Below are 13,517 nucleotides of genomic sequence, written 5' to 3' on the forward strand. Positions count from 1 at the left end.
CTGCTGGGATATCTTGTAATATTGTGTGCTGGCTCTTTTTATATAATCTGCTGATTCCAATGCAGTGCCATATGGTAGAAATTATACTTTGCATATGATGCTGCCGTGATAATGACAAAAATGAGGCTATACATTGAAACCTTTCCTTTTTGCTGAGGATGAAAGCTTTCCCTTTTCTGGTGGAATGCATCGTTATTCTATTCATAGTGTTTTCACATTTACCAGAAAAAAGTATTCTTAACTGAAGCTTAATACGGCCACTTTCAAGATGGCCTCCCCAATGGATCCACTAGTAGTGAACATTTTTATATTCTTTGATATTCCATCGGCTTGGCAGAGGAAGTTTGGTGGTGTGAATTTTAACTAATATTCATGAAGCCCATGGAACAGTGAAACAGGGGAGTGGGCCTTGACAAGGCCAGGAAGTGGGCAGGTGGAAAATTATGGGATGGTTTAGGGTGGGGCTAAGTAGGGGAGGAGTCAGGTAGTGTAAATAGGCGGCCATCTTAAGTGAGGAGCCAGTTAATCTGAATTGCACTGACCTGTCACTTGTGGCTGGTCGGCGGAGTTCTTTTCCTTTTTCTCCCTCTGCAGGTAATGGCGTCACTGGAGGAGATTCTGGACGGAGTTCGGGCGGCGGTTCGTGACAGAGGAATGGCGTGGCTGCATGAACAGATCGGGGCTGCTGCCACCCACGCGGAGGGACCGGAGAGGAGGTCAGCGCGGAGGACCAGGCCGCCGCAGAGGTTGAGCCCAGGGGAGGCACCGGCGGCGGAGGAGCCCTTCGGCGGTCGGCGGGTCGGCTGCCGGACTGAGCACAGCGGCGGAGGACGGAGTGCGGCGGGCGCCATCGGGCGGGCCCGCCGGGCAGGCGACAGCGGGCACGAAGCGGAGGCCACGAGGTCCAAAGGTGCCCCGCGTAATGGCGGCCGGCGGGACAGCAGGAAGTGGGAGTGCTGCAACGCCAGCGGACCATGCGGCTGCGGATGGCATCACCCACGCGGCCAGTGGGCAACAGACGGAGCGTCCCGGTGAGTCAACCTCCAGCGGTATCACTGAGGGGCAAACGGGGAACGCCAAACGGGTTCCCATAGCACAAGCGGTCCGCCAGGCATTGCGGGGAGACCAGGTCAGCAGGGGATCCGAAGGGGCGGCCGGAGGGAGGATCAGAACTGAGCACAGTGGAATGGGAGGAGAAGGCAGCGGAGCGGGTCGGGCAGCTCAAAGGTTTTCGGGAGCTAGGAAGGCGACAGGCGGCCTATCCCAGGGGGTCCTGGCAGAGTCAGACAGGGCGGCCGGAGAGAGGCCAGGCGCAGAGGCTGTAGGAGAGCCGGTGGGTTCGACGCGCCACAGGGAAGCAAGGGGCGGCAGTATAGAGCGGGGGGGCCAAGTGACTTCCCTGTCACTTGGCCCAGGTACGGCCAAGTGACAGGGAAGCGGCAGTAAGGGGCCAGGGCAGCGAGCGGCGCAGCAGCAGCGCCAGGTGCAGCAGTGACAGGAGCTGGTCAGGAAGACAGGAGAGCAGGGACAGGAGCCATTCACGGCTAGGCCGCAGCGAGTCAAGGTTCAGCGCCAGGGAGAGGAGAAGGAGGTCCAGGTCAGAGGAAGGGAGGCGGAGCGGGAGGCGCAGTTCATCGGGATCTTCGGAGAGGAGCTTCGGGGAGCAGCGGCGGGGAGGACACAGCAAGGGAGGTCGGAGGGAGCTGAGGAGAGGATCAAGGGCAGTCGGAGAAGAGCGTAGGGGGGAAGGGCGGGTAGGGAGCTACTCGGGCAGACTACCCAGGATGTCTTCTCCTTACAGGTCACGGAGTAACTCACCAGCGGTTCCGAGGCGGGACCAGGCGGGCAGGAGTCGGCGACTATTGGGAGCTCCAGTGTCTGAAATGGCGGATGGAGGGACTGCAACCCCGCGGCTTGCGGCGGCCAGGGGCATCAGCGGTGAGTCTTCCTCTACACCACACCCTGGGACATTCATACACTGTTTGAAGTCATTCATAGATTCATGGTCAGAGGATAGGGAACCGCTTAGGTTCGATAAGGTTTGGTCAGCAGGTGACGGCAGCGGGTCTGGGTTGGAGAGGGCGACCTCAGGAGTGACAGGTGGTAATGGGGAGGAAACAAGGCCCACTGATAAGCCCGATGGATCGTCGGCGGGGGACGGGGTACTTGACGTGACGGGTGGGGACATTGCGGACGCAGCGCGTCAGAATGTACATGTGTCCTTCGCGGGGCCGTTAGGTTGCCATTTGAAAGGGGAGGTGAAAGAGAAGATTGCGAAAGGGGAATTCGTGGAAATATTTTCCCTTCTTCCCCTGGAGGAATTCTTAGATTTAAAAGAGGAGGACAAGAAGGACGCCAAGAAAGAGGAGGAGGAGAAAAGGCGGAGGTATCGGAAGATACCGAAGACCTTTGGCAATTGGCTACGGGCCTTTTGCATTTTGGCTAGTGTCATTGGGGAGAAGCGGCCGGAGTGCTGCTCGCAGTTGTTTTGTTACTTAGACGGAATTGGGGACGCATACCGCACCTATGGGGGGTTGGCATGGTGTAGGTACGATGAGCAGTTCCGTCAGCGACACTTGGCCAACCCTTCCATGCTCTGGGACCAAATGGACCTGCCGCTGTGGATGCGGTTAATGATGGCGCAAAAGAATGCGCCCTTTCCAGGGACTGCCGGCACCGCTGCCGGGGGGGCGGTGGCGGCAGGTCAAAAGAAAGGTAACTGCTGGGCTTACAACGAGGGACAGTGTAAGTGGGGATCCGCTTGTAGATTCCGGCATGAATGCTCAGGGTGCGGCGGGACCCACGGGGTCAACAGGTGTTTCAAGAAGGGTAAGTCGGCCGCAGGGGGGGGAGCAACGGGAGAGGTCGCTCCCACAGCTCCCGCTGGGGGTGTCACCAGTGAAAGTAGGCGCGATGTTGCCTTGGCTAAGGCAATACGCTGATCAAGCAGTAGCAGAATTCCTTAGGGCGGGCTTTGCCGGGGGTTTTAAAATTCCCTTCAAAGCCACGGGGCCGGGTGCACCTTGTGAGAACCTCAGGTCGGTCAGGGAACACCCGGGGGTGGTGCGGGAGAAATTAGCCAAGGAAGTCCAATTGGGGAGGATGGCGGGGCCATTTCCGGCCCCGCCCTTGGCGAATCTGAGGTTGTCACTATTGGGGGTGGTCCCTAAGAAGGAAGAGGGAAAGTTCCGTTTGATTCATCATTTATCGCACCCAAAGGGGTCTTCGGTGAATGATGACATCGACGCCGACCTATGCTCGGTCTCCTACACGTCATTCGACAAAGCCGTCGAGCTCGTTAGGAGAGCGGGGCGCGGGGCGCTGATGGCCAAGGTGGACGTGGAGGCGGCTTTTCGGCTGCTGCCCATACACCCGGACTGTCACCACCTGTTGGGGTGTCACTTTGAGGGGGAAATCTTCGTGGACTTGTGTCTGCCTATGGGTTGTTCCATCTCTTGTGCCTACTTCGAGAGGTTTAGTACCTTCTTGGAATGGGTGGTGCGCATGGAATCGGCGGGGGGTGCCGTAGTGCACTACTTGGATGATTTTCTGTGTGTCGGCCCACGGGACTCTGAGCGGTGCGCTCAGGTACTGAGGGTGTTCCAGCGGGTGGCTCATACCTTCGGGGTGCCGTTGGCTGGGGACAAGACGGTGGGCCCCACCACGTGCCTTAGCTTCTTGGGACTCGAAATTGATTCGGAGCTCGGGGAATGCAGGTTGCCTAGTGACAAGCTGCGGCATCTGCGACAGCTAGTGGCAATAGTCAAGGGGGCGAGGAAAGTGACCTTGCAGGGGCTCCAATCCCTCGTAGGGAGCCTCAATTTTGCGTGCAGGGTGATCCCCATGGGGAGGATATTTTGTCGGAGGTTGGCACAAGCAACCAGTGGAGTGCGGCGGCCGTCTCACTACATTCGGGTGTCAGCCGAGATGAAAGACGATTTGGGGGTTTGGGAACAGTTTTTGGGCAACTTTAACGGGAAAGTGTTCTTTCGGGAACCGACGGTGTCGTCGGCCGCGATGAAATTGTTTACAGACGCTTCCGGCAGCATTGGTTTTGGGGCCTACTTGGCAGGTAAGTGGTGCGCGGAGGCGTGGCCGGAACCGTGGAAGGTGAGTCCTCTGATTAAGAACTTGGCATTCTTGGAGTTGTTTCCCATCGTTGTCGCAGTGGTACTCTGGGGTACGGAGTTGGCTAACAAAAAGGTGGTATTCTACTCCGATAACATGGCGGTAGTGCAAGCGATTAATAGCTTGACCGCCTCGTCGCCCCCGGTAGTACGCTTGCTGCGAAAATTGGTGCTTGGTTGTATGTCATTCAACATAGTGTTCAGGGCTAGGCACATCCCGGGGCTCCAGAATGTGGTGGCTGACTCGCTGTCTCGTTTTCAGTGGGAACGCTTTCGGGAGGCAGCACCGGATGCGCAGGCCCAAGGGCAGGAGTGCCCGGGTGTGATGTGGCAACTCGGGATGGCCTGCTTGGAGACTGTGTGAGGAGGTCACTGGCGCCGAGCACTTGGTCGTCTTACATAAAGGTTTGGAAGCTATGGGACGAGACGGTGGCTCAGGTGGGTAGCGCCCCTACGGAGGGGCAACGCTTGGATGCACTTTTATGGTTGCTCTGTCGATTCTTTGCGGCTCAGGCGTCGCCTGCCATGGTGGACAGACACCTATCTGCCTTGGCTTTCCTGTTTAAGTTCAATGGCTGGGTTGTTGATACTAAACACTTCCTGGTCCGTCAAGCAGTGAAGGGATTCAAGAGGGGGAAGAAAACTGTGGACACGCGTAGGCCAGTGTCCTTTGATTTGTTGCGGGAGCTGGTGGGGGTTCTACCGGGAATTTGCAGCTCCACGTTCGAGGTAACGTTGTTCACGGTGGCATTTGTGTGGGCTTTTTTCGGTGCATTTCGGATCGGGGAGTTGGTCAGCGCAAACAAGATGGGTCTTGGGGGTCTTCAGCTCGCAGATGTGGAGGTTCGTAGGGACAGGGTGCAAATTCAGTTGCGCCGCTCGAAGACGGACATCTTTGGTAAAGGTTGCACAATTGTGCTGTTCGGGTTGCCTGGTTCTGGGGTGTGCCCAGTGGAAACGGGGTCGGAGTACCGGGCATTGCGCCCGGGGGGTGATGGTTGCTCCCTTGTGCACCAAGACGGCTCGGCCCTGTCGCGTTTCCAGTTTACGAGGGTGTTTCGGATGGGAGTAAGTAAGCTGGGCCTGGAGCCTGGGCAATTTGGGACTCACTCCTTTAGAATTGGGGCGGCGACCGAGGCCGCACGGTTGGGACTGGGGGATGAGAGGATTAAACGCATTGGGAGGTGGGAATCATTGCGTTTTCGATCATACGTTAGACCGGATAGGCTGGTGTGAGAGGGGCAGTGTTATGCTGTGATGGAAGGGGAATCCATCTGTTTGGTATTAACGTGTTTTTCTTTGCAGGATGGAAGGTGTGGATCTGGGGGCACTCGTATATCTATTGGGCTCAGAAGAGGGCTGCTGTTCGGAGAAGTGGAGCACAGCTGGGTTTTCTTCGAGGAGAAGTGTCAATTTCATGGTTCGGCTTTAGGGGGTTTAGCTGGCAAAGCCTTAGTAGCACGTTGTTTAGCAGGTTGACCGGAGGGTCCTCACCAGACATAGTTTTAATACACGGGGGTGGGAATGATTTGGGTCTGATTCCGCAAAGGGAGTTGGTTTGACGGATGAAGAGAGACGTTGATCGGCTGTTGGACCTGGTCCCTGGCGTGGTGGTGGTGTGGTCGGAAATGGTCCCCCGTTTCACGTGGCGGCACGACAGGGATCCAGCTGCAGTGGCTCGTGCAGGGGCAAGGTTAACAGGGCAATGGCAAGCTTTGTGCGGCGAGTGGGGGCATTGTAGTTCGGCATAGGGAACTGGAAGACATGTTGCCGGGTTATTTTAGGAGAGACGGGGTACACTTGTCGGACGTGGGTTGTGACTTGCTCAACCTAGGCTTTCAGGATCTCTAACTCACTCACAATATTGGCACTCACTGAGACCTGGCTGTCCCCCTCTGATACCGCTACTCCCGCTTATTTATGTTTCGGTGGACTACAATTCTCCCACACTCCCAGACTCAACTGTAAAGGAGGCGGTGTAGGCATCCTTCTCTCCCCTCAATGTACCTTTCAACCTATCCTCCCTGCCCCTGCCCTTTCCTTTACTTCCTTTGAAGTTCACACTGTCCGCCTTTTTAAGCCCACTCCTTTAAGAATTTCCGTCATCTATCGACCCCCGGTCATCCTAGGCTATTCATCGAATACCTTTCTCTCCTCTAGCACTCCCTCCCTCATACTTGGGGACTTTAACATCCCAATCAACAACCTCAACTGCCCTGATGCCCTGCCGTCTGCTCTCTGTAACCTCCTCCTTTGGCCTCACGCAGTTGTCTACGTCAGGAACTCATACGGCAGGAAACACTGTTGACCTCATCTTCACCAATCTCTGTACCACCTCTAATCTCTCCACTGTTCCATTTCCTTTGTCTGACCACCATCTACTAACATTTGACATCAGCATACCCCGTACCCAAATTTCACCACCCTCAACTCTCCAATCTCGCAGAAACCTCAACTGCCTTGATCTCCAGCTTTTCTCCACAAAACTCAATACTCTCCTTTTACCCATCTCAAATCTAACTCGCCCTAACTCGGCTATCTCACTCTACAACTCAACTCTCTTTTCTCAACTCAACATCATGGCACCTCCTACACTTAAACGCAGCCAGCGCCCCCAATTACAACCCTGGCACACCAAGCTGACCCGTCACCTCCAAAAATGTTCTAGAACTGCTGAACGCTGCTGGAGAAAGTCTCACTTTGCATCTGACTTCTTCCACTATAAATTTATGCTACGCTCCTACAGCCTGTCTCTCTCTGCTGCAAAAGTAAATTACTTTAACAGCCTCATAAGTACACTGTCCCAACAATCAAAACACCTATTTCACACTTTTAATGCTCTTCTTCGACCTTTTACTCCCCCTCCTTCTACCACCTTGTCCGCCACAAACTTTGCATCTCACTTCACTGAGAAGATCTCTACAATCAAAGAAGAGATCTCTAATTTATCTCCTTTCCCTACCAATACATCACCCAACCCCACTCCCTCAACCATTCCTCACTCATTCACACCTGCTACAGCAGAAGAGGCTTCTTCTCTTTCCCCTACCATTACATCACCCAACCCCACTCCCTCCACCACTCTACACTCTTTCACACCTGCTACAGCAGAAGAGGTTTCTTCTCTGCTCCGGTCCTCCCGCCCCACCACCTGTTCCCTTGATCCTATTCCTTCATATCTCATCCGCACTATGTCTCCCTCTCTAGCTCTTCCCCTCACTAAAATTTTAATTCTCTATTTGCCTCTGGCACATTTCCATCACCCTTAACCCCAATTCTGAAAAAGCAACCATAACCCCAATTCTGAAAAAGCCTAGCCTCGACCCCAACTCCCCATCCAACTACCGCCCTATCTCACTGCTGCCATTTGCCTCCAAGATCCTCGAGAGAGTTGTGTACACCAGACTGACTGACTTTCTCGAAACCAACTCTCTGCTTGACCCCCTTCAATCTGGATTCCGCGCTGGTAATTCTGTCGAAACGGCTGTGACCAAAGTATCCAACGATTTAATTGCTGCTAAATCTCGCAGCCATTACTCTATCCTAATTCTTCTTGATCTCTCTGCTGCCTTTGATACTGTTGATCATCAACAGCTTCTTCGCATTCTCCGTAATTTTGGTCTACGGGATACAGCTCTCTCCTGGTGCTCCTCCTACCTCTCCCAGCGCTCTTTCAGTGTTTCTTTCTCTGACTCTGCCTCCTCCCCTCAACCACTCTCTGTCGGTGTCCCCCAAGGTTCTGTCCTTGGTCCCCTACTGTTCTCTATCTACACTGCCTCCCTTGGTAAACACATCAGCTCGTTTGGCTTCCATTATCATTTCTATGATGATGACACGCAAATTTACCTGTCCTCTCCTGATCTCTCTCCGCCCATCTTGACTCATGTCTCTGACTGCCTCTCTTCGATTTCCAAATGGATGGCTGCTCACTTCCTTAAACTCAACCTGTCCAAAACAGAACTTCTGGTCTTTCCTCCCTCAAGTGTTACTACTCCTGTGTCTGTCTCCCTCCAAGTCAACAGCGCTACCATCACCTCTACCTCGCAGGCTCGCTGGCTGGGTGTTCTTTTTAACTCCAACCTCTCCTTCACCCCTCGCGTCCAATCAATTGCCAAATCCTGTCGCTTCCATCTCAAAAACATAGCGCACATCCGCCCCTGTCTAACCCCGGATACAGCTAAAGTGCTGGTCCATGCTCTTGTTCTCTCTCGCCTGGACTACTGCAATACTCTTCTCAGTGGTCTTACATGTTCCCAGATTGCACCGTTGCAATCTATAATGAATGCGGCGGCAAGGCTCATTTTTCTGTCCGCTCGCACCTCCCACGCCTCCCCGCTCTGTCAGCCCCTGCATTTGCTCCCAGTTAGATATCGGGCTCAATTTAAAATTCTGGTGCTTGCTTACAAGTCCCTACATAATGCTGCTCCAACCTACCTATCCTCCCTAATACACAAGTATGTTACATCAAGGCCCCTACGCTCTGCCAAAGACCTTCGTATATCCTCTGTCCGTACTCCCACCTCAAACGCTCGCCTTTAAGACTTTTCCAAGGCTGCACCTCTTCTGTGGTACTCCCTTCCCTCCTCCATAAGAATTTCACCCAGTCTCCACTCATTCAAAAAATCATTGAAAACTCACTTCTTTAAGAAAGCATATCAATTAAACTGTTAGCAGGTTTTTATCCTCCAACCTCCATGACTCCTCTCCTGCAACTGTCAAATATTACCTACTAAGCCCTCAGCGTATATTTTTCTAACAACTTATTTCATACCCCTACTTTTACCCTTTGTGTCACTATACCCCACTCCCTCTAGCATGTAAGCTCATTGAGCAGGGACCTCCACCTCTCTGTTCCTGTACGTCGAGTTGTCTGTTTTCAATTAAATGTCTGTTAGTCCACCCTTTGTACAGCGCTACGGAATCTGATGGCGCTATATAAATAATAAAATAATAATAATTTAATCTGTCGTGTAATAAACTCTTCTTGCATATGCAATTTCCTTCATTTAAGCTTCTCTATCTCTAATTCTCACTCCTTCAAAACCACACTCCTTCCCTATCACACCCAGCTACCATTTACTGACACTTGCTCAGTCACAGTGACAGTCTAGCAATCACTGTTAAATTGTAAATGGATCATAGTAAATATTGTGTTAGTATGTGACTATAACATATGATTAAGTAATGATGGTTTGTGAGTTAATAGGTGTGTTAGCAATGCAGGCATGTGTGGTGTTTTGACAAAGAGGTATATATATGTTTGAGGTTCACTCTTAGCATTCCTCTTCTTTTGTCTAATAATACCTATTATTTCTATTTAGTAAGTTTTGCTTTCACATCTGTCGTTGAAAGCCATGGGTAAAGCCAAACCTTTCAAACAAAATAGGCCACCATCTATTTGTTAAGAAATATATATTGTAAAAGTGCTGACTGGATAATAGGCAGCAGTGATATTGGAACAGTGTGAAGGCTCCATCTTTTCTCACCGTTTATTGTACATTACCTTCATATATTATAGCAGAGAAAATGTATAAATAGGTGAGAAGAGAGAAAAAAAGCTATACAAAATGGTTGTGTGAGATGTTTAGCTAAAGGGATGAATTAAACCTGGATAGAAAAAGCATAACATAGATAATTTGTTTGTATATTGAGGGTAAATAAATAATTTTAGGATAAACATAGAGACAATAAAGCTTGTTTAATGGACTATTTTGACTTAAGGAGCAATCGTAATGGTGTAAATGGGAAACATATATTAGTATGGGGAGTAATGAGGGACTAAATCACGTATTAATATGAATTACAATGTATATATTTATTTCTTCAACATAGTGCTGAACAAGCAATTTTATATAAAACAAATAATAATTTGGATTTATTTTATATTAAATGTTTTTGTCTATTGTGTAAATTATTATATAAAAAAGCAAATCATCAGCAAACATGCGATAAAGAATTAAGTGAAAGCAATACCTTCGTTATATGATTCTTTTCAGAGATAAAATTGTAGACCGGTTCTGAGCAGGCTATTTACATGAGATTTGCATGTCATTATCATTAATGGTTAGTTTCTTCTCCACAGAAACAGGCAAGTGCAGCCTTATTTGCAATTCATTTGTAGATTGTGAATTGCCTAATTACACAATAGATTTGAATACAGGCTCCAGATGGGGTCCATACCAACAACCCCTAAACACAGCTTTAGGGGATGCTCTTTCTTAAAGAATCACAGCCACCTATATACAGTTCCAAACCTCTCTCAATCTTCTCTATTCTGTTTGGTTATTAACTAAAGTTAGAATTCAAAGTGAATTTCAAATTTAAGGCCAATATTGCTGACGTGGCAAAATTATCTAAGTCAGCTATGCTTCCAGTTCAGCTACTCTGCCCTCAAAATTTAAGGATTCTATTTAAATTCATTTTGAATTCTCACTTTTTAATGTCTCTCTTTTGCAGTAGCTCAATATTCTTAGTGTATACATTTATATTCACAGACATAATACTAAGTAATGTGTATTTAAACTACAGTGAACATATCTAGAAGTCAGTCTATGTAAATAAAAAGCATTGTTCTTGTTCTACATCACATTTTAGCTACATAAATTGCTATTAGTAAGTTGCCAAAAACAAATTTAGACAGCCATGCCGCTGTCCACATCTTGAACCACACCCCTAAAATTAAACTGTTTCTTCTTTGTCCATTTGAAATGTTGGGAAGTATGAACCTGTGTTTAAGCAGTCTTCCCGAGTTGAGAACATATGCTCTGTTGCTGTATGGGCTTAACTCCATTGCGACCTCGGATGTATCAGGTACACCCGACAAAAAACGGTCCTTAAGGACCGTGGACGTACCTGATACGATACTTCCGCGGCTAATTAGAGTGCTGGAAGCGATAATGATCGTTTCTAACCTCTCTAATTGTATTGCAGCGATGCCTCAGTGTCGAGGCATCGTGCAATACCCCCTCTCACTGCCGGGCCGCCAGAGAACATCGGGTGATCGCTCCCCCGGAGCGATCTCTTCCGCGTTGCTCAATGTGGCGCCCGGCAGTATAGTGCAGAGCATCGGAAGCCATCAGGCAGGCTTCCGATGCTCTACTTGTGCTGGGTGCCTTCAGGGGTCGATGCACTCAGTGAAAAAAATTAATAAAAAACTTAATCAAAAATTAACCCCTTCATTCCCTCCGTCCCTCTCCCATGTACTTACCGATCGCCGCTATTCCTCCGCCAGCAATCAGCTTCTTCACTAGGGGGACTGTATGACAGCCCAGGCTGTCCTCCCTCTTCAAAGTCACATGGCCGCCATAGGTGTCCATAATGCGGCCAGCAGGGGGACTGCCTGAACACGACAGGCAGTCGCCCTGCTGGTGAAAAAAGTTAATAATATTAAAATATATATATATATATATATATATATATAAGATATATTATATCTATATATTATATGTATATATATATCTTATATATAATGTCATACTAAGTGTATTTTGTATTAATATATACATATACTAATATAAAAATACACTTAGAGTAAAATTACACATGTATGTATATATATATATATATATATATATATATAATAACTATATATATTGTATATATATTATTATAAAAAATAAATAATAATCAATTAGAAATTAATTTAAACAATGAAAAATAAAAAAATTGTATATACATATTTTATTCTAACTGTATTTTGATATTAATATATATATTTATAGAAAAATACACTTAGAATGAAATTATATATATAATAATACGAAATATACATATGTCCATATTCATAACTACATAAATAATTTCATAAATATACACGTAGACTTCAAATATATAGATATGTATATATATTTAAATTCTACATGCATATTTATGTTATATTTTTATGTAATTAGGTCATTTTATTGAATGCAATTTGGGGGACCTGTCTGACAACCCAGGTCGAAAGTCCAGAGAATTTAATTTGCTAGCACTATATTTAACTCTGTAATTTTCCAAGACACCCTAAAACCTGTACATGGGGGTACTGATTTACATGGTAGACTTTGCTGAAAACAAATATTAGTGTTTCAAAACAGTAGAACATATCACAGCGATGATATTGTCAGTGAAAGTGATGGTTTTTGCATTTTTTTCACACGCAAACAGCACTTTCACTGATGATATCATTGTTGTGATATGTTTTACTGTTTTGAATCGCTAATATTCGTGTTTAACGAAGTCTCCCGAGTATAACATAGAAACATAGAAACATAGAATGTGACGGCAGATAAGAACCATTCGGCCCATCTAGTCTGCCCAGTTTTCTAAATACTTTCATTAGTCCCTGGCCTTATCTTATAGTTAGGATAGCCTTATGCCTATCTCACGCATGCTTAAACTCCTTTACTGTGTTAACCTCTACCACTTCAGCTGGAAGGCTATTCCATGCATCCACTACCCTCTCAGTAAAGTAATACTTCCTGATATTATTTTTAAACCTTTGTCCCTCTAATTTAAGACTATGTCCTCTTGTTGTGGTAGTTTTTCTTCTTTTAAATATAGTCTCCTCCTTTACTGTGTTGATTCCCTTTATGTATTTAAATGTTTCTATCATATCCCCCCTGTCTCGTCTTTCCTCCATGCTATACATGTTAAGATCCTTTAAACTTTCCTGGTAAGTTTTATGCTGCAATCCATGAACCAGTTTAGTAGCCCTTCTTTGAACTCTCTCTAAGGTATCAATATCCTTCTGAAGATAGGGTCTCCAGTACTGTGTACAGTACTCCAAGTGAGGTCTCACCAGTGTTCTGTACAATGGCATGAGCACTTCCCTCTTTCTACTGCTAATACCTCTCCCTATACAACCAAGCATTCTGCTAGCATTTCCTGCTGCTCTATTACATTGTCTGCCTACCTTTAAGTCATCAGAAATAATCACCCCTAAATCCCTTTCCTCAGATGTTGAGGTTAGGACTCTATCAAATATTCTGTACTCTGCCCTTGGGTTTTTACGTCCAAGATGCATTATCTTGCACTTATCCACATTAAATGTCAGTTGCCACAACTCTGACCATTTTTCTAGTTTACCTAAATCATTTTCCATTTGGCTTATCCCTCCTGGAACATCAACCCTGTTACATATCTTAGTATCATCCGCAAAAAGACACACCTTACCATCAAGACCTTCTGCAATATCACTAATAAAAATATTAAAGAGAATGGGTCCAAGTACAGATCCCTGAGGTACCCCACTGGTAACAGTACCCCCCATGTACAGGTTTTGTAGTGGTTTTGAAAGTTACAGGGTCAAATATAAGGCATTTTTTTCACATTGAAATTTGCCTGATTGGTCATGTTGCCTTTGAGAGCATATGGTAGCCCAGGAATGTGAATTACCCCCATGATGGCATA

This window comes from Pelobates fuscus, chromosome 1 (genome assembly GCF_036172605.1).
Source record: "Pelobates fuscus isolate aPelFus1 chromosome 1, aPelFus1.pri, whole genome shotgun sequence".
Lineage (NCBI taxonomy): Eukaryota > Metazoa > Chordata > Amphibia > Anura > Pelobatidae > Pelobates > Pelobates fuscus.